Genomic DNA, 22,282 nt, shown 5'->3' with positions numbered 1-22,282 from the left:
GCCACCGTTAGATCCGTTTGGGCACGCGGCCACCGTTAGATCCGCTTGGGCGCGCTGCCACCGTTAGATCCGTTTGGGCGCGCCGCCACCGTTAGATCCGTTTGGGCGCGCCGCCACCGTTAGATCCGTTTGGGCGCGCGGCCACCGTTAGATCCGTTTGGGCGTGCGGCCACCGTTAGATCCGTTTGGGCGTGCGGCCACCGTTAGATCCGTTTGGGCATGCGGCCACCGTTAGATCCGTTTGGGCGCGCCGCCACCATTAGATCCGTTTGGGCGCGCGGGCACCGTTAGATCCGTTTGGGCGCGCCGCCACCATTAGATCCGTTTGGGCGCGCGGCCACCGTTAGATCCGTTTGGGCGCGCCGCCACCATTAGATCCGTTTGGGCGCGCGGCCACCGTTAGATCCGTTTGGGCGCACCGCCACCGTTAGATCCGTTTGGGCGCGCCGCCACCGTTAGATCGCGCCCATGAACCCTGTTTCTCTCGCTTCGCAGAAGCTGCCTTAGCTGCCGTTTTTCCCCCCCAGAATTTTCTATTTCTATCCCATGGCAGTGTTTTGAAGAGGAACAGTGCCTTGTGCCCCAGTTTCCTGGCCAATACTTATATCATTCAACCAACACTAAAACAATTTATCTGGTCTTTATCACATTGCTGTTTGCGAGAGCCGGTTGTGCATTAATTGGCTCCACATTACAACAGCAGCTGCATTACTTTGGAAAAAATAAGTACTTAATTGTCCAGAAAGCACTTGGGGGCACACTAATGCTTTATGAATGCCACTTGTTTCTTTTGAAAATTAATTTACATAAAAGATTACTTACTGGGGGTGCAGTGATTGCTTTAATACAGCAAAAGACCAGAAGTCATTCTGCATGAGCAGAGTTGCCAAACAGCAATGGAAAACATTGGTAACAGCAACGTTACAGATTTACAGATCGTACATCCCTGGGGGTGAGCAGATTCGGAGACTCAAACCGGAGTGGTTTTGTACAATCGCCCGAAAACCAGTCATGTCCAATAGCCATAAACCCACTCCCCATCCATACACATCAGTGGGTGGGGGGGGGGGGGGGGGGGGGGGGGGGGGGGAGGAGAGGGGAAGAGGGATGAAGAATAATTATAAATGAGCGGTGCCGTGATTCAGTGGGGAAAGTTGTATCACTCGATGGTCCAGTGAAATGTATTTAACATGTTACGAAAAGTCTGAAGTTAACTCGCTGTCCCAATTATGGACGATCCCTCTGCCCATAGATTGAAGCTTTCTTTAAACTGAGGCCGCACCAGTAGGTGGCATCAAGTCCAACAATATGAACATTTTTGAACTGAATCTTTCACACTAACGTGAAGGATACAGCAGTCAGTTGTAATTCAAGACACGACTTCCAAATCAAAAATAGAAGTTAAGGATTTTGACATATTTTGCATTGTGACAGGATAGAAAAGGATATAAAAAGTTATTATTAAAGTGTTGAAATTTATAAATACACTCTGACAAATAACACTTCAGTTCTACAATCAGGATAGAAGCATTTCATGTAACATGAGGTTGCAATATTGAGCACATTTTATTGATCAAACAATGCAATGTTATTTCTGTTGTGACAACATCTTAGTCTGATGGCAAAACGACAGCATTACAGAACCAGGCAGATCGTTTCTTCCCCCAAATTGTAACAACCCCTTTAAAGCTTCAACGAAAAGCTCTGAACTGAAATTCTCATCTTCTATTCTTACTAAAGCTCAACCTCCTCACTGGCATGCAGCAAGAAGCCACTAGGAGGCAGACGTAAGCATCATCCAGTTGCTGACTGGTGAGAAAGCTGCAACTCGTCAATTCTATCCCCTTCCCACCCTCACCGGTACAATTGGGAACACACGATGTAGGAAAATCAGAGGCCCAATTTAGGATCTTGCCATAGCACCCTGGGGTGTCAATGTATGTCACTTTGCAGTTCAACTGTAAAAAGACATTTGGTGTACTGGCTAGTTAACAACACAGCTATAAACACGTCACTAGACTGTTCTGAATATATCAAAGAAAATACGGGTGATTAAAAAGTCTTTTTATCTCCTTCATGGTTCCGAGTGCTTAATATGGATGTTCACAATTCAAAATGCCACAAAATTGACAGTGGTGACATATAACGGGGAATAGATCATTCAGTCCCTCATCTTGTGTCTGAACCCTGTATATCTGCTGTGTATGTCCCCTTAATACCTTTGGCTAGCAAAAATATGTTCATTCCAGACTTTAAATTAGTTATTGAGCTAACATCTACTGCTTTTTGTCGGTCTGCAATTCTACCACCCTTTGTTCATTTCCTAACTTCTCTGCGGAATGGCCTTGGCAATGATTTTAGGGTTATATTCATGCCATAGTCTCTCCTACCCGTGGAAAGAGTTTAGCTTTGGTAACCTATCAATTTTTAAAATAAATGCTAAAAGCCTAAATCAGATCACCTCTTAAATCTTCTACATTCCAGAGAATACAAGCCTAGTTTATGTAATCTGTCCTCGTAATTTAATTAATGGAGCCCGAGATACCTTCTGATAAATTTGCACTGCGTTTCCTCCAAGGCCAGTCTGTCCTTTCTACAGTGCAGTGCCCCAGTACTGCAGATATAGTGCAACCAGAGATTTGTACACTGTCGAAAAACTTCCTTCCCTTTATATTTTAGCCTTCTCGATATAAAGACGAATATCTCCATTAGCCTTTTAGATGTTGTTTGTAGCTGACCACTATATTTTAGTGTTCAGTGCACATGGACCCCTGAATCTCCTTTGACTGTCCTGCTCCTAAATTATAATTATTTTTAAAAAATACTCAGATCTAGTGCAGCACGGTGGCGCAACGGGTTAGCCCTGCTGCCTCACGGCACCGAGGTCCCAGGTTCGATCCTGGCTCTGGGTCACCGTCCGTGTGGAGTTTGCATATTCTCCCCGTGTTGCGTGGGTTTCGGCCCCACAACCCAAAAATGTGCAGGTTAGGCATATTGGCCACGCTAAATTGCCCCTGAATTGAAAAAATTAATTGGATACTCTAAAATGTAAAAACAGTATTCAGATCTATCTATTTTTGGTTCAAAATGAATGACCTCACACTCTCCTGCATTCAAGTCCATCGGCCACTGTTTTGTGTACTTAATTTGTCTATTAATGTCTGTCTCTTCGTAATTTTATGCTCCTGTTTGCATTGCTGGAGGTCTTGTGGCGCAGTCGGTAGCATCCCTGCCTGTCAGCCAGAAGTCCCAGGTTCCAATCCCACCCCAGGATTTGATAGCCAAGGAAGGTGTCGCCATAACGCGGCCAAACAGGTTGAGTATGCCAACCTGCAAAATTCTTCCAAATGTGGCAATGGCTGGCAGTAAGTGTGCGAAAGACTACTGGTCAGCCATGTTGGACGTGGAATGCCGTCCCTCAAGCTGTAAGCCCCTGGCGACAGACTAGTGACCTGTTCCAGGAATAACTAGCAATGGAAACAGATGAAATTCTACTTTTGTGCATCATCAGGTGCGGAAGGGGAATTGGAATTTGTTTTGCTGACTTATCAGCCAATCCTTGTATCAATGGCAAATTTGGACATGTGACTCTATTATGTTATTTAAGGTATTAACAATAGAAAATAGTTGAGGTGCCTATTACTGACGCTGCGAGGATTTTCTTCCAATTCAAGTCCACTCGCATCATCTTTATTCCCCATCTTTTACTGCACAACTAATCACTTGACCAGGTCAATAATTTGCCTTCCGTTTCATTTTTTTGAATAGTTTCTTATGTGCAACTTTATCTGGATAATGGCGCACAGAATTATTCTGTGTAAATTAATGGAGACATTCATCTCAAAGGTTCACCTTAGAACGGTTAATGCTGGTGCAAAATAGTAATTTCACATCAGCATTAACCTGTTCAAGTCACAGTAATTGTACGCGAACACTTAAAACTAGCTACACACTGTCACATGGCATAATCTTGAGGCTGTAGATTTTGAAAAATTATTTGTGATTCTGCTTTCAGTCCAGTGCTTGTACCAGCAAAAACCAAGCAATTCATCTTTTAACGCGTTGGAACTGTGACCTTCTCTTATCACAGCATGTCTACCCATGCCTGAACGCCGATAAATCATCAAGAGGAGCTGTTAGAAAGCAACGCTGCCTCACAACACACTGCCTTCTGCCAAGAGTGACTCCGGCTTAGCTCCCATCCTGCTTCACCGCAAGGAAGATGTATCTGACCTACACTTGCTGGCTCTGATTGGAGCAGGCAATGAAACAGCAGCTTGTAAATATTTTAATTGCACTATTATATTTTTAATAAGCTTGTGTGAGGTGATAAATATATTCTCCATATGGGGTAAGAGAGAGAATCTGGGCACCACTGAGTATCAAGGACTGCTGCGTAATCAGATTCATAAGACAAATCTATTCATTGATTTTGTTTTGAACTATTAATGTTGGCTTTGCTTATTGCCTCATGTTTATTTCATTGTTCTTAGATCTCTTGAAGGTTGTCGGTGGTAATGATGCTGTTACAGCAGCCTGGGTAACTTTTACTGCATGGATTAAAAACTGTGAATGCTGGATATCTGAAATCAAAAAAGGAATTTCTGAAAACAGACTGCAGATCCTGAAAGGGGGAAGATCCAGTTCAGGTTTAGGATGTGATTTCTGATCAGGATGTGGATCCGGATATGAATCGCATTCGGGTGAGGATCCGGACCAGCATTCAAATGTGGCTCTGGATCCGCATCGGTATTTGACTCTGGACTTGGACCGGCATCCAGATGCGACTCCGGATCCAGACCGGAATTGGGGTGTGAGCCAGCATCGGTATTTGGCTCTGGACCCGGATCAGCATTTGAGTGTGGCTCATGATCCGGACCAACATCCGGTTGAGATTCCAGGGGCGGCATTCTCCCCTACCCGGCGGGATGGGGGTCCCGGCGTAGCAGAGTGGCGCCAACCACTCTGGCGTCGGGCCTCCCCAAAGGTGCAGAATTCTCCGCACCTTTGGGGGCTAGGCCCGCTCTGGAGCGGTTGGCATCACGCCGACTGGCGCCAAAACCGCACCAGCGGCCTTTCAGTCCCGGCGCCGGGGCTGGCCGAAATACCTTCGCCGGTTCGCGCATGCGCCGGTGGTGACGTCAGTGGTGTCACCACCGGAGCATGCCCGCTGGGGGATTCTCTTCCGCTTCCACCATGGCGGCGGCGGAGGAGGAAGAGTGCCCCCACGGCACTGGTCCGCCCTCCAAACGGGGGGCCCCGATCGCGGGCCTGGCCACCGTGGGGGCACCCCCTGGGGTCCGATTGCCCCCCCCCCCCAGGACCCCGGGGGCCTGCTCGCGCATCCGATCCCGCCACCACCAGAGGTGGTTCAAACCTCGGCGGTGGGAGAGGCCTCCCAGCGGCGGGACTTCGGCCCATCGCGGGCCGGAGAATCGCCGCAGGGACCTGGCCAATCAGCGCAGACCTCACGCCGATCGGCGGGGCGTGATTCCCGCCCCCGCCAATTCCTGGGTGGCGGAGAATCTCTGCCACGGCGGGGGCGGGATTTTCGGCGGCCCCAGGCGATTCTCCAACCCTGTTGGAGGTCGGAGAATTTCGCCCCAGATCCGGACTGGCATCCGGGTGCAACTTCGGATCAGGACCGGCATTCGGGTGCGACTCCGGATATGGACTGGCATTCAGGTGTGACTCCGGTTCAGCATCGGTATTTGGTTCTGGACCCGGACTAGCATGAGTGCAGCTCCTGATCCGGGCCAACATCCGGGTGAGACTCCAGATCCGAACCAACATTTGGGTGCTTCTCCGTATCAGAACCGGCATTTGGGTGTGGATCCGGACTGGAATTTTTGTGTGACTCCAGATTCGGATTCGGCATACGGGTGTGACACTGGATCTGGACCAGTATTCAGGTGTGACTCCGGACATGGACCAGCATTCGGGAGTGGATATGGACTGGCATTCGAGTACCACTCTGGATTCTGACCGGCATTCGGGAGCAACTCTGGATTCAGACCGGCAGTTGGCCACGGCTCTGGATCCGGACTGGCATTCAGGAGTGACTTTGGATCCGGACTAGCAGTCGGCCACGGCTCTGGATCCGGATCAGCATTCGATTGCGTTTCTGGATTCAGAATGGCATTCGAGAACGACACTAGATCTAGACTGGCATTCGGGTGTGGCTCCGGATCCGCATCAGTATTTGGCTACAGATTTGGACTGGCATTCGACTGTGACTCTGGATCCAGCATCCGGATGCGACTCTGGATCCGGACCGACATTCGGGTGCGACTCCGGATCCGGACTGACATTCGGGTGCGACTCTGGATCCGGACCGACATTCGGGTGCAACTCCGGATACGGACTGACATTCGGGTGCGACTCCGGATACGGACCGACATTCGAGTGCGACTCCGGATACGGACCGACATTCGGGTGCGAATCCGAATACGGACCGACATTCGGGTGCGAATCCGAATACGGACCGACATTCGGGTGCGAATCCGAATACGGACCGACATCCGGGTGCGACTCCGGATACGGACCGACATTCGGGTGCGACTCCGGATACGGACCGACATTCGGGTGCGACTCCGGATCCAGACCGACATTCGGGTGCGACTCCGGATACGGACCGACATTCGGGTGTGACTCCGGATATGGACCGTCATTCGGGTGCGAATCCGGATACGGACCGACATTCGGGTGCGACTCCGGATATGGACCGTCATTCGGGTGCGAATCCGGATACGGACCGACATTCGGGTGCGACTCCGGATATGGACCGTCATTCGGGTGCGACTCCGGATACGGACCGACATTCGGGTGCGAATCCGGATACGGACCGACATTCGGGTGCGAATCCGGATACGGACCGACATTCGGGTGCGACTCCGGATATGGACCGTCATTCGGGTGCGACTCCGGATATGGACCGTCATTCGGGTGCGACTCCGGATACGGACCGACATTCGGGTGCGACTCCGAATACGGACCGACATTCGGGTGCGACTACGGATACGGACCGACATTCGAGTGCGAATACGGATACGGACCAGCATCAGTACTTGGCTCTGGACCTAGACCAGCAGATTGTGAAAGGGGGAAGATCCAGTTCAGGTTTAGGAAGTGATTTCTGATCAGGGTGTGGATCCAGATTTCAACATTCGGGTGAGAATCTGGACTGGCATTCGGGGGTGGCTCCAGATCAGCATTTGGCTGTGGACTTGGACCGGCATCCAGGTGCTACTCCGGATCCAGACTGGCATTTGGATGTGACTGCGGATCTAGATTGGCATTCGGGAGTGGCTCCAGATCCAACTCGGTATTTGGCTCTGGACCTGGACCGGCATCTGGGTGCAGCTCTGGATCCAGATCGGCATTCAATAATAATAATCTTTATTGCCACATGTAGGCTTACATTAACACTGCAATGATGCTACTGTGTAAAGCCCCTAGTCGCCACATCCCGGCGCCTGTTCAGGTACACTGAGGGAGAATTCAGAATATCCAACTCCCCTAACAGCACGTCTTTCGGGACTTGTAGGGGGAAACCGGAGCACCCGGAGGAAACCCACGCAGATACGGGGAGAACATGCAGACTCCACACAGACAGAGACCCAAGCTGGGAATCGAACCTGGGACCCTGGTGCTGTGAAGCAACGGTGCTAACCATTGTGCTACCATGCCGCCCATTTGGATGTGGCTGCGGATCAGGAGCATCATTCGACTGCGACTCCGGATCCGGACCGACATTCCGCTGTGATTCCAGGTTCAAGATTCTGTGCAGTTCAGATTTTGGGTGCTATTCTTGATCAAGTTCAGTTTTTCAGAGCAGCTGTTGATCCATTTCGTATTTCTAATGCTGTTCCGGATCAGCATCCGATTTTGGGAACCATTCTTGATCTGGTTCGGATTTCCGGTGTGATTCCTGATCAGGTTCAGATTCTGTAGCATAGTGGTTAGCATAATTGCTTCACAGCTCCAGGGTCCCAGGTTCCATTCCCGGCTTGAGTCACTGTCTGTGCGGAGTCTGCACGTCTTCCCCGTGTGTGCGTGGGTTTCCTCCGGGTGCTCCGGTTTCCTCCCACAGTCCAAAGATCTGCAGGTTAGGTGGATTGGCCAGGCTAAATTGCCCTTAGTGTCCAAAATTTCCCTTAGTGTTGGGTGGGGTTACTGGGTTATGGGGATAGGGTGGAGGTGTTGACCTTGGGTAGGGTGCACTTTCCAAGAGCCGGTGCAGACTCGAAGGGCCGAATGGCCTCCTTCTGCACTGTAATTTCTATGAAAGTTTCAAAGCTCGGATGTAATTCCCGATGAACCTGGAATGCCAAAATTTGTTTTTCCTCTTTTCAGATGCTGCAGATATTGTTTTCAGAAGATTCTGTTTTTATTGCACAGTCTTACTGCAAATATTGTTGTCCGATTATAAACTGTTACCCTGGCAAAGTTCCTGATCATAAGGATTTTAATTATGAATGATATTAGCTACAGAGTATGTTAGCGATTGATTTTGTTACGGTTTGTATACATAATAGGCTGTATTCGTTAAAGGATTGTAAACTTGGTACTGTTTTGATTTTCTTGCTCCTGGTCCCAGTTTATCCTTTGTCACTGTCCCGCTGTCAAAGACAGGCAACCACCCAATTGCTGCTCTTTGCCTGTTTCAATCTTGACTCCAAGAGGGACATCAGGACATTTCAAACAGACTCCTGCTGCTTCCTCTGACCTGCATTCAGTTCCTGCTCCTGGTGCCTTGATTCAGGTGGGTGCAAAGACCAAAAAGCTGGTCCTTCACAGCACACCACACCTCAGCTGCTGTATGCTTTCCACAGCAAATTATTAAAATGAGCACCCCAACCATACCACGGGCATTCAAAGCCATTGTGCCGCAGAGGTCAAGAGGAATTAAAAGACGACTTATATTCCCATTCGGAAGGAGCTGACTGAGTGAATCCGGATCTCTCTCGCCTCTCGGCAGCCAGTAAATGGAGTGTGAGCCACCAATGTCGCCGCAGTCTAGGGAGCAAGGCACCTACTTCACTCACAGACCCGGAAATATATGTGACACTGGACTTGCCTGGGGAGGGGAAAGAATTATGGATTTTTCCATTTTGAGTGACCCTGGGCGATTGTGAGCATTCTTTGTACAACGGCTACCTTTTCCAGCTGTCTTACTCAGTTGCTATGCAGAAATATCTCAATCGTTGACACTTGCTTTTTGAAAAAAGGAATTCAGTTTGACTGAATTAAACCAAATTAAGCTTGTTTTTAATGAACTGAAGAGCTAAGCAAATCTATACTGATTACAAAGAGGTGTGCAGCCGAGGTGCTATGTACCAAGATAATTATACCTACACTGGAATTGCTCAATCCACACAAGCACGTACAATGTTAAGATTAGTTGGGTATAAGAACTGGATAGCCATTCAGCCCATCAAGCCTGTTCTGTCAGCCAATTTGGCCATGGCTGGTCTAGCTCTTTCTGCAAGCTTGGCCTAACAACAGTCTATTAATCTGAGTTTGGAAAATTTGAATTGACTCAACCTCAATAGCATTTTGGGGATAGAGTTTCAGACTTACTCCTCCATAGTTCCTATGCTTCCCACCATTTAAGAAGTACTGTTTCAATAAACAGTAGGCTGGAAATGACACATTTGTGTCTTTACTTCTCATGTGAAAGAGACTTAACGCATGCCAATATATACAGCTTGCGCTAAACCTCAGCCAAGTGGCATATGGGTGTAAGTGATTCCACGGTCTCTACCAATTTGCAATGAACAACTAATTATTTAGCACCATTGCCATAAGGTGCATCACAGAAACAGAAATACACCAAGAGGCAACAAGAGTTGGGGTGATAACCAAAGACATGGTTGAAGAGGTCAGTTTGAAGGGTCTCTCGATGGTGGGTCTACAGGAACAAGTCAGAGGAGTTTGGAGATTGTGGAATGAATGGCCCAAAGATGGAAAGGAGGCAGGGAAAAGCATTGGAGGCCAACTTGAGAGCAGAGGGATTATACTAACAGAAGATTGCAGAGGTGAGGCTGTAGAGTGATTTATAACTGAGGGGCGATGATATTAGAGTGTAAATTAGCGCAGGATAGATTGCAGGTTTGAGAAACATGAGCTCAGCTCAGTCATTCAGCTGCACCTCTTTAATAACGGAGAAAATCCTGTAACTACTCAACCCTCCCCCTCCACTGACAGTCCTTACGCCTCTCACCTAACAGCACAACAGAAGCCAAAGGTTCTGTCAGTGCTCTTCTCTCCCAGATATCACAAAGGCACAGGCCAAAGTCGAGCACCCTCACGAACATCTCCCCAGGACCCTATTGCCCAGCGAATGCATGCCCATAGCCTTCACTCACTGTTTCCCCTCCCCCAGACAGCACAATCCAGAGAAGGAACCTGGCAGGTGGAAAATTAGTCCTAAATCTACATGACCCCCCTCCCCCCCCCTCTACATCACACTAAAGGATTAACATTAAATTGTGTTAAAAAAAAATTAAAATCTGATCTGTTCAACGATATCTCACTAGAACTGGCAACATGGAATGTTTTTAATTAAAATGGCTCATATCAGTGCACCTTCAATCTTTCAGCACACAGAAACATCTGGACATCTGCCCATTGCACATAGTAAAAATGCTACAGTGACCTTGACAATGTTAAAAGTACTGCATGATTCAGTTCATTAGTATAGTCTGTCTTTCTGGGTATCTATTGGGTATGTTAACTTGCTTTTTTAACGTTACATGTATAAATGTGTTGTATGACCAAATGGCCAATTTTCCACTGTATATAAAGTATCATAATTATCATTTAAAATGCAATCTTATGTTTCTATGTGGTGCTTGGAAAGAGAGGAATAGTGGAGCTGGAATATATAGCATGAGGGGTGCTGTGCAGAAGAATACTGGGCAAGTCAGAATGGGGCATGACACTGTTACACCACTCACCTGGCAAGCCCACCTGATGCCCTGGATCCTCCCAATGCACTGTCTCCATGGAGGAGCATAATGCTGCTGCTCACTTTCTTGGCCATTGTCCATCTACAACTGCTTGGTTGATTAAGCTGTCCACATCCTCCTGCCCAGAAGGAGAGCCCACATCATCTCTCTAGCTGTTAACCCACGTACGAGTGAGAGACACGGATGGGGGTTCCTCACTGTTCCTGAAGCTCAAAACCACCCTGGTGAGCTGCTTTGAAACATGGCATGGTCCCTTTAATTAGAAAACAGCACCATCACCTGCCCTTCCTCCTTGATTGGTCTCGGGAGTCCAGGGGTGTGACGTGACATGGGACCCCGAGTGTCCTGAGACACTGACATGAAAATGAAATGAAAATCGCTTATTGTCACGAGTAGGCTTCAATGAAGTTACTGTCAAAAGCCCCTAGTCGCCACATTCCGGCGCCTGTCCGGGGAGGCTGGTACGGGAATCGAACCGTACTGCTGGCCTGCTTGGTCTGCTTTAAAAGCCAGCGATTTAGCCCAGTGAGCTAAACCAGCCCCATGACATGTCAAGGAACCTTATCCTCTGCCTGAGAGCCAGGTATTTGTTTTAGCTCTAAAGAGTCATGCGGACTCGATACATTAACTCTGTTCCCCTCTCCCCAGCATTTTCTGTTCAGATTTCCAGCACAAGCAGTAGTTTTCAATTTGTGGTATGGAACTCCCATGTCAGGTGGCGGAGATATTTGCAGCTTCTGGAACAAGAGTTGCTGCCAAGTGGACTTGGGGACCATACTGTTCCAGTGTCTGTCAAATCCATGAGACATCAAACTCACCGGTGAGAGCATTGTGGAACTAAGGACATAGCAGGCAAAACAATGGCAATACTTAAACAGCACTTTCAGCTGCTTTCTTGCCTACTTGTGTGAAAAGGACTTGACAATAGTACTCGTGCAGCAAGGTGACTTGACACATGTTGGATATCTCATGTACGCTTTGGAGTTCTGAGATCTACTTTGGAGCGTTGATCAATTAGTTCATGAGTGCCACTGATTGGCTCTCACACATGGATCAAGGTGACTAACAGTAGCAGCAGATCTGCAGTTCTACGGGAGAAGGGAAGAGAGACGCAGCTTGCAGGGGGTTCTAGTCGAGGGATTAACAGAGATCAATTGAACACCAGCCTTTCCTGGGGTTGGTCCCACACACATGGGCTGGAGTGAACTGGCAAATTAGAATCAGCTTCCCAAGGTACTGCCGTTTTTGTCAGATTTAATCCCCTACTCCCATTTGCTCCACATGTTAAAACTCCCACCAGTGAGTTCATGTTTCAATCGTGCATTTCCTGAAATATATTTAGCAATTATTGAGAAGTTGGTTAGTTTTATCTGTTATGATCCTTGGCCAGACCTCAGGACATTGGGTGCCAATGACGTTTTTTTTAAAGTAGATAAAAGTTGAGATTCTAGACACCTTTTGGAATAAAACCACAAGATTGCACAGGTTTTGAACAAACAAACACTAACTTTACTATTCGAGTTCAGAAAGATGAAACAAGTTACAATATTTATCTTATACTCGAACATTCAGGGTATCTATGAGGTACATATGGGTGAGCAGAAAAACTGTGGTCAGACTCACAACACTACAGAATAAATGATAGATGGACCAAAACAAATTCCACAGATTTCTCAACAAATCACTTACAAGCATGTTTTCAAAGCTATGGCTGTGCCAAGCGGAACACCACTGCTCCAAGCAGCTGCTGCAAGGAGTCACTACCTATCAGCTGCCTCCTCGGATCTTTTGCGCATCCCAAACCCTCAGAGCTAACAGCAGCACTTTTGCTTCATGAAGCTTCTTCTCCCCCCCCCCCCCCCCGACTCTCCCTAAACTGACTGCCTCCAGAAGAGCTATTCTCTGACCCTTGAACTGATGTGGGGACCTATCAAAAACACTTGAGAGGATCCCACCCTTGTTACTCGGCAGGAACCAATATAACAAGCATGGGAACTGTAATAAGCATAAGGGGAGTCCACAATGAGTTGAAGAATGAACTTTGATTTATTTGCAAATACAGTATATACACTTGGTGGTAGATCCCTACCAGGTCTCTCTCTGGTTGCTGCCTTACTGACCGACCTTTTATACAATGCTAAATGGAGTCCCCACACCCCACAGCGGGGGAGCTCGTACTCCACGAGAGCCACGGGAATGATAATCATAAGACATAGGAGCAGAATTAGGCCATTCGGCCCATTGAGTCTGCTCTGCCATTCAATCATGGCTGATATTTTTCTCAATCCTATTCTCCTGCCTCCTCCCCATAATCATTCCCACCCCGTAAGTCCCATGCGGGATATTACAGCGTCATCCTGTACCGTAATTGTTACAGTCTCTCCAGGCAACTGATCTAACACTCAGGGACACATAGATAAATGAGTTTCATGACATATGAATAAGGATTTCTAGCCAAATTCAATGGTTTCTCATCTTTGTTCCTTTGACCTCAATTAACAGCCAGAAGGATGGAACACTTTTGGCTGGAGCTTTTTATTGTCAAGATCAAAAATCTAAAATAAGCTGACAGAATTAGAATACAAGTCAGGAGGTTCTGACGGCCTCCTTTCCTTGCTTCTCTACCATTACTCACTGGGGACTTGACAAGACCCAGCCAACCAACATACACACACTGCTGTGACAGGCAGCTCTGGGACTCTGTATACTTGACATCATAGTGACTGCTCTAGAGGCAACAGCTTGAATTTCCAATTCAGTCTTATCTGATCCTTTTTACCTCTGCGCCCGATGCAATGCGCTGCTTTACTCATTGTTGAGGAAGCTGAAGTGAAGCATAGTGTTCTCAGTGTATTTCTTCTTTGCCCTTTACTTCTTCCTGTTCACCTTGTCCCACTACAATTTCTGACTGCTAATAGGATGCTTTGGACAGACTTATAAGGCAGCACGGTAGCATGGTGGTTAGCATAAATGCTTCACAGCTCCAGGGTCCCAGGTTCGATTCCCGGCTGGGTCACTGTCTGTGTGGAGTCTGCACGTCCTCCCCCTGTGTGCGTCGGTTTCCTCCGGGTGCTCCGGTTTCCTCCCACAGTCCAAAGATGTGCGGGTTAGGTGGATTGGCCATGCTAAATTGCCCGTAGTGTCCTAATAAAAGTAAGGTTAAGGGGGGGGTGGGTTGTTGGGTTACGGGTATAGGGTGGATACGTGGGTTTGAGTAGGGTGATCATGGCTCGGCACAACATTGAGGGCCGAAGGGCCTGTTCTGTGCTGTACTGTTCTATGTTCTATTTCTCCATTTGGTCCTCTTGCTTTGGGTACGAGACATAAAGACCTCATGGCCAAGCAAAAGACTGGGCTGCGGTGTGTACCAGACAGTCATTCCGTATTTTAAGTCTCCATTATTGATAGTGCTTTAGTTGGTGAATATGCTGCCCATGCTTAAAGAGTCAGGAAGCCCCGGAGTCAATTGTTGCATTGCGCAGAGTTAGCCCATTGCAGTTGGGGCAGTGAAGGAGCTGCTACATTATTGCGAATGCCGGAAATCTGAAATATAAACAGAAAGTGCTGGAAATACTCAGCAGATCTGGCAGCATCTGGGGAGAGAGAAACCGAGTTAATATTGCAGGTTGACGGACAACCGTGAAAAATTATAGATGTAGTAGGTGTTAAGAAAGTGAAAGACTGGGAGAGGAGGGGGGAAGAAGCACAAAAGGGAAGGTCTGCAAAAGAATGGAAGACAGGAGAGATTAAATGTTGGAGGTGCAAGGCCAAAGGAGTGGTAATGTTTAATGATGCACTTTCACAGGCTGCATTAGAAGCACAGAGGGATTTATTACTAAGAAAACTGCATGGCCATACAGCAGCCACACGGCTGCCCTGATCCTCTACATGTCTATCCACTGGGGTGATTATCTGCTCTGCATCCCAATTGGTCCCCCAAGCCAGGTGACCTTACTCTACTGTGTTCCCCTTCAAGGGACAATCACCAGATAATGGGACAAGAAAAGAAACAAAGTATATACAGAAGGGTGACGTGAAAGGCAGAATTTTATATGCCTGCTGCCTAAAAGTAAAATAAAATGTTTAAATCAGGTGTGTAATATTAAGCTCCGATGGTAACTGTAATATGAATGAGGAAACAAGTCTTAACTTCAACTCCAAATTTATTGTGTTCAGTAATCACTTCTCCAACACAAAACACCTTTATATATTTGTAATGAACTCCAATTAGCTTTATTGGTTGGCCAATTGGAGTATGAGCTCCCTCAATGATAGCTCATTGAGGGGGCCCATATACGCACCTGTGTAGGCTTTGTGAGCCAGTCTTAAGTTGACTGGACTGCTAGCAGCACTGTTTGGAGCTGCTCCTGTAATATCATTATTGTAAATAAATATTGGTGTGGTGATGGAACTCCTGCCTCCCGTGGATTACTACAATATTGATGCAATCTATTAAACAATAAGTGTAATCCATTAAACAATTGAAACACCAATTCCCAACTGAAGTACGAGGGAACATGAACTCTTCCCTAACAAGTAAAACCAAAGGCAGCAAAGAGAAAGGAAACAAAATGGCGTCAGAGGTTTCATCTGGAAGGAATGTGTGGAGCCTTGGATGGCGAGAAGGGAGGAGGTAAAATGGAAAGTGTTGCATCTCCTGTGCTTGTGTGGAAAGGTGGGAGGGAGGTGAGTTTAATGGTGGCATCACACTAGAGGTGGCAGTAATGTCAGAGGATGATCTGTTGACTGTGGAGGCTAGTGAGGAAATAATTATGGTTCTGGAATGGAGAGTTAGGGCTGTTGGTGAAAGTGCGTGAAATGGGATGGAAACAGTTGAGACCCCGGTCAATCGCAGTAGGGAGAATCTTTGGTTGAGGAGAAAGGAAGACTTATCAAAAGTGCTAGTATGGAAGGTTGCATTATCAGAGTGGATGCAATAGAGACTGAGAAACTGGGGAACAATATGGAGCAGATAGAGAAAACAGGGTTTAAGGAAGTGTACTTCAGGTAGCGATGGGAGACAGTGGGCTAATAATGAATTTTGGTTGTTAGCATATCCCTAGAAATGCAAATAGAGTTATCAAGAAAATGTAGAGAAGAGTCAGAGATGGACCAGGGGAAAGATGGAAACTGGAAGAAAAGTTGATAATGTGTGTGTGTCGGGTGTTGTGTGGCAGGGTGCATGTGTGTTAATCAGATGGGTAATGGGAAGCATAGATCTCCAAGCCACACCATCCTGACTTTGAAACATATCACCGTTCCTTCACTGTCGCTGGGTCAAAATCCTGGAACTCCCTTCCCAACAGCACTGTGGATGTACCTACACTACACGGGCTGCAACATTTCAAGAAGGCAGCTCACCATCACCTCAGTGCTCACCACATGATCCCCTCCACATTAGGGAGACTAAACACAGATTGATCTCTGCTCAAGTCTGAACCCAAAAGCTTCTGGTGTCCGCTATTTGAATTCCCCACCTTGCTCTCATGCTAACTTCTCCGTCCTCGGCAGTATTCCAATGAAGCTCAATGCAAGCTCAAGGAACAGTACCTCATCTTTTAATTAGGCACTTTTATCACCTTCTGCAGAATCCAACAGGCGAGAAACACTCATAGGATTTATAACGAAAGATACACTGCTAAACTCCCGTTTGTCTCTAGTTTTTGCTTTACACCTGCCCAGACAGTTTTGTTTCTTCACTTAATCCTTTGGCCTTCCACCATTAACCCTTCTGCCATTTAATCTCTCCTTTCTTCGACCTTCTCACAGACCTCCCCTTTGTTACTATTTCTACCCTCTCCATTTTTGGTAAAAACCTGTTGAAAGGTCTCTTTCTCTGACTTACTGAGTACTTACAGCATTTTTTTTTTTTCATTTCAGATTCCCAGTATTTTGCTTTTTTTCATTAGCCTCTCCCTTAAGTAACCCAGTGGCTGCAAACGGAAACCTCCCACCACTCTCCTCCCAATTTTTCCCCGTTTCTTCTGTGATCCTGAAGTACAGTTCCACAGATGCCAACCCAGTTCCAGTTGTTTGCAAAACAATCATTCCTCCTGCAAAATCCCAAGATAACAAGTGACAGTAAGATATTCAACTGTGGAGAGCATTGTGGTGCAGCTTGATCCTGTCGCTCTCAATGTTGGTCCCCCGTCCCCGCCAACACACCAACAATAATAATAATAATCTTTATTAGTGTCACAAGTAGGCTTATATTAACACTGCCATGAAGTTGAGCTGTCGCAGAAAAACACTTTTCACTGTACCTTGGTACACGTGACAATAAACAAAATCCAAATCCAATCCAAGTTACTGTGAAAATCCCTTAGTCACCACACTACGGCACCTGTTCGGGTACACTGAGGGAGATTTCAGAATGTCCAATTCACTTTACAGCATGTCTTTCGGGTCTCGTGGGAGGATACCAGAGCACCAGGAGGAAACCCACGCAGACACGGGAAGAACATGCAGACTCTGCACAGACAGAGACCCAAGCCGGGAATCAAACCTGGGCCCCTGGCGCTGTAAAGCATCAGTGCTAACCACTGTGCCACCCCAACAGAGCGTGGCTAGCTTACTTAATGAGTACTCTGTAACGTTGTTTCCTAAGGAAGGGGTACTGACAAAATATAGGTACAGGTGGAGATGGTAGAGTTAGCAGGTGCGGTGAAAATTAATAAGGAAGATGTATTGAAAAGGCTGGATGTGCTTAGAGTAGATAAGTTGCTTGGTCCAAATGGCTGCAACCCAGGTTGAAAGCAAGTAGCGGTTGATAGCGGAAGGCTTGCCATAATCAAGCACACAGACACACATTTTCATTGGAGTCAGTCAATTCCGATCTGGAGTACATAAGACTCGCATTCAACGTATTGTCTTGCATCTTTGACTTTGTCTATATATATGTTTCTGGAACCTACCTCTTCATTCACCTGAGGAAGGAGCAGTGCTCCGAAAGCTAGTGATTTGAAACAAACCTGTCAGACTTTAATCTGGTGTTGTAAGACTTCTTACTGTGATCTGGAGTACGTCAGTTTTCTACATCTTCCCCAGGGACACTGAGGCAGAATCCAATATTCAGACAGCCCCTGACTGAGATCAGCTATCTCAACTCAGGCTCGGGCCAAAACTGAGGACTTTGCCAATCCATTTGACTCAGCCCTTCACCAATTGGAGCCGCTGACAGGACACTTATCCCGTGATATATGACCCCTGACCTCACTTTTATTGTGGCATCACACATTAATAAATAAAAGCTAAATACGGCGGATGCTGGAAATCTGAAATAACAACAGTAAGTGCTGGATTATCGCAGCAGGTCTGGCGACATCTACTTCAGGTCGAAATGACCCTTCTACAGAACTAGGAAATGTAGAAATATTCAGAATGATATAGTTGGAAAGGGGCGAAGGAGGTGGAGCAGAATAGGGATAGATCGGGGCAAAGTAGAAATTGACAAGTTTGTCATGGACATAAGTCAAAGGGGTGTTAATGGTGCCATTACAGCATGTAGAGTGTGAATAGTGGAAAAGGTGAGATAGCAAAATGTGTTCATGGGAGAAATTGAGCTGCCAGGGATGAGTAGGGGAGGGGTGGGGCAGGCCAGGGCTGAAAAACAACAGACAATAAACTACAAAAAGGGGGTTTAATTTATTAAAAATAACTTTTAATTAATAAGTTTTAAAATGAATTAAGTATTCATAAAGCATATTCATATAGGAAGGCATTAAAATAAATGAGTAATTAGCAGTGTCAGTGAGGGACATCCTAAAAAAAACACAACGCAAGCTTGATGAGACCTTTGAACCGTCTTGGGCTGTGGTCTGATCTGTACCTTCATGTGGTAAACCACATATTGTCTGGTCTGTACTGTATCATACATGCCTGGGCTTGTCCAGGTTGGCTCTGCCTGTGACTCCTCCCCTCGGGGCTTTCTGTATAAGAGTGGCAAGTTTCCACCTCCGGCCCCAGTTCGGGTCCAGAGGCTGGAGGCTTGCTGTTTAGTGTATTAAAGCCTCGGTTAACTTTATCAACTTTAATACACTAAACTTCTAAGACGGACGCTTCACTCAAGATGAACTCCTCACTCAAGCCCGATCGCCTGGAAATGGACCCACAGGAAGCTGACAATACAGAGACTTTTGAACACTGGCTAAGCTGCTTCGAGACCTACCTCGCGTCCTTCAACGAGGACTTCATGGACCTCCAGAAGAAGCAGGTCCTCCACGCACAGGTGAGCCCAAGAATCATTAACCTCATCAGGGACGCCCCATCGTACGCAGAGATGATAACGCTGCTCAAAGGACACTATATGAAATCCGTCAACCATGTATATGCTAGGCACCTCTTCGCCATGCGACGCCAAATTCCTATGGAATTCCTACGCGCCTTGCACATCCTCTGTCGAAACTGTGACTGCCGGGCGATATCGGCTTCCCAGCACATGGAGCAGCTGATCCAGGACGCCTATGTCGTGGGCATGCACTTGAATTACATCCGCCAGCGTTTATTAGAAGGGGGGACACTCTGCCTCCCAGAGACAGTCCAGCTCTCCAACTCACTGGAGGTGGCCTCCCAGAACATGGGTGCCTACACCTCTGACCGCGCAGCACCCTCGTGGGCGCAGCCACCAGCCGAACCGGGGACGGCGCAGGCCTGCACCGTGCAAGGGGCCCACTAACGCCGGAGGCCCAAAGTGCTACCTCTGCAGCCAGAGTAATCATCCCCGACAATGCTGCCCGGCACGGAACGCGACTTGTAATGGCTGTGGGAAGAAGGGCCACTTCGCAAAAGCCTGCAAGGCCCGAACCCTCCCTAAAGCTTCTAGGTCTAGCAGTGCTGCCTGCTGCCTGTCGGAGCCACCCCCAGCTGCTGTACCACCTGCTATGTGCGACCCATGGGCGCCGCCATCTTTAATCCCAGCCAACACATGCGACCCACGGGTACCGCCATCTTGGACACCATCTTGCACCTCGCTCGCCACGTGCGACTCATGGGGGACGCCATCTAGGGACCCCTCCGCTGCCTCCTGGGAACCCAGCTCGCCCGACAGTACGCTGGCCGCTGCTACCGCCGACCGGCCCGCCAACCGCCTTCTGACACTCGCCTCCGTCACACTGGACCAGTCCCGGCCGCACCACCTCGCGAAGTCCACGATGGCCATCCGGATCAATGGGCACGAGACGGTCTGCCTCTTTGACTCCGGGAGCATAGACAGCTTTATACACCCGGACACGGGAAGGCGCTGCTCCCTACCCATCCTACCCGCGACCCAGAAAATCTCTCTGGCTTCCGGATCCCATGCTGTGGGAATCCGGGCTACTGTGTCACGACCCTCACTATGCAGGGCATAGAGTACACCTGCTTTAGGCTCTACGTCCTCCCCCACCTCTGCGCTGCCCTATTACTGGGGCTCAACTTCCAATGCCACCTCCAGAGTCTCATCTTGAAGTTCAATGGACCCCTGCCCCCTCCCCCCCATCTGTAGCCTCGCGACCCTTAAGGTCGCCCCTCCCTCCCTCTTCGCAAACCTCACCCCGGACTGTAAGCCCGTCGCTACCAGAAGCAGACGCTACAGTGCCCAGGACAGGGCCTTCATCCGGTCAGAAGTCCAGCGGCTCCTGCGAGAGGGGATTATTGAGGCTAGTAACAGCCCTTGGAGAGCCCAAGTGGTAGTCGTCAAGACTGGGGAGAAGACTTCCGGTTGCGGCTATGACCAGCTAAGTCGCACGTTTGGCTGCTCCTGCTACAAAGGTGTTTTCGGGCCGATTGGAGGGCCCCAACGGCGCTGTAAGGACAAATCCCGGTGGGGGAAGGCTCCCTGAAGAGAACCAGACCAACTTTATGGTCGGTACCCGGAGTGGGGTGGTAAAGAAAGCAACAGCAGCTCCCAAAAAAAAGCGGGGGAAGAAGACCAAAATGGCGGCCGGTGGCGCACCCGAGGAATGGAGGAAATGGGCGGAGGAGCAGCAGGCCGCTCTCCTGCGCTTCTTTACGGAGCTGAAAATGGAGCTCTTGGAGTCAATGAATGCGACGACCACCAGGCTGATGGGAGCCCAGGCGACCCAAGAGGCGTCGATTCGGGAGCTGCAACAGGAGATGACTGTGAGGGAGGAGGAGGCCATGGTCCTCGTGGGAAAGGTAGAGGTGCACGAGGCACTCCACCTGAAATGGCAGAGCCGTTTTGAGGAGCTGGATACCCGAATGAGGCGGAAGAACCTGAGGATCCTGGGCCTGGCAGAAGGCCTGGAGGGGTCAGACCTCCCGGGATATGTAGCAGAAATGCTGAGCTCCCTGATGGGGGCAGGGGCCGTCCCCTCGCCCCTGGAGCTGGAAGAGGCCTACAGGGTCATGGCTAGGAGGCCAAGAGCAAATGAGCCCCCGAGGGCGGTGCTGGTGCGGTTCCAGCGACTCAGCGACCGTGAGAGAGTGCTGGAGTGGGCCAAGAGGGAAAGGAGCAGCAAGTGGGAGAATTCGACGGTGAGGGTCTACCAGGACTGGAGTGCGGAGGTGGCAAAGCGGCGGGCCCGGTACAACCGGACAAAGGCGGTGCTACATGCAAAACGGATCAGGTTCGGAATGCTGCAGCCAGCGCGCTTGTGGGTCACCTACAGGAACCAACACCACTATTTTGAGTCCCCAGAGGAGGCGTGGGCCTTTGTACAGGAAGAGAAACTGGACTCGAATTAGACCCAGGGGATACTTGGCGGCCGTAGCCGCTCGGGTACTTTCAGCTGAATTCTCTGTTTGGATTTTGAACTCTTGCTGTGGTTTTTCTTCTGATGTTTTTTCCCCCTTTGCCAACTTCCCTTAGTTATTGTTATTGTGGTTATTCATGGTTATTTATGGTTATTTATGCTGTTTGGTAGAGGGCGACTGTTAAGTGCATCGTTATTTGTTATTTATCTGTTATTTATAATGTTAAGTTGGGGAGGTGGGACGGGGGGGGGAGAGCAGATCGGGGATATGGGCCCCTAGGGGGGGTTCTTTTACAGGCATGGACGGGGACGGGGGTGGAGCTGAAGATGGCGGGGTGGGGTGTGGCAGGGCGAAAGCGCGGGCTTTCCTCTGTTTTCCCGCGCGTGGGGCAGAGGAGGGGGGAGGGGAGGAGTGCGGGGCGTGGCTAGTAATGGCGACCTTTCCCGCGCTGGAGCGGGGCCAGGGAGGAGTGGCAAGGGGGGGGAGGCCCCCCCCCGAGCCGGGGGGAGTCGGAGTGTGGCAGGAGCAGCCGGGTCAGCGTGAACCAGCTGACTTACGGGAGTACGATGGAGGGTACATCGCGGCTAGGAGGGGTCCTAGCCTGGGGGGGGGGGGGA

At 48.7% G+C, this 22,282-nt stretch overlaps 1 protein-coding gene across 4 annotated transcripts in view; it reads left to right on the top strand.

Annotated features, from left to right (window-relative positions):
- Nucleotides 1-10,835, top strand: part of LOC119978334 (T-complex protein 11-like protein 1) — a 69,883-nt gene extending 59,048 nt beyond the window's left edge. For 2 of the 4 annotated variants that reach the window (XM_038819898.1, XM_038819896.1), the window contains exon 11: nucleotides 4,016-4,597. The gene's annotated coding sequence lies outside the window, so the exon portion shown is untranslated. Of the gene's footprint in view, nucleotides 1-4,015; nucleotides 4,598-8,355 lie in introns of those variants that run through there. The other 2 variants (XM_038819900.1, XM_038819899.1) reach the window with 2 other exon arrangements.
- The last annotated feature ends 11,447 nt before the right edge of the window (nucleotides 10,836-22,282 follow it).

Source organism: Scyliorhinus canicula, chromosome 15, assembly GCF_902713615.1.
Source record: "Scyliorhinus canicula chromosome 15, sScyCan1.1, whole genome shotgun sequence".
In the NCBI taxonomy this organism is placed as follows: Eukaryota; Metazoa; Chordata; class Chondrichthyes; order Carcharhiniformes; family Scyliorhinidae; genus Scyliorhinus; species Scyliorhinus canicula.
Note: the sequence above shows the minus strand (reverse complement) of the source record. Positions and strands in the feature narration are given on the sequence as shown.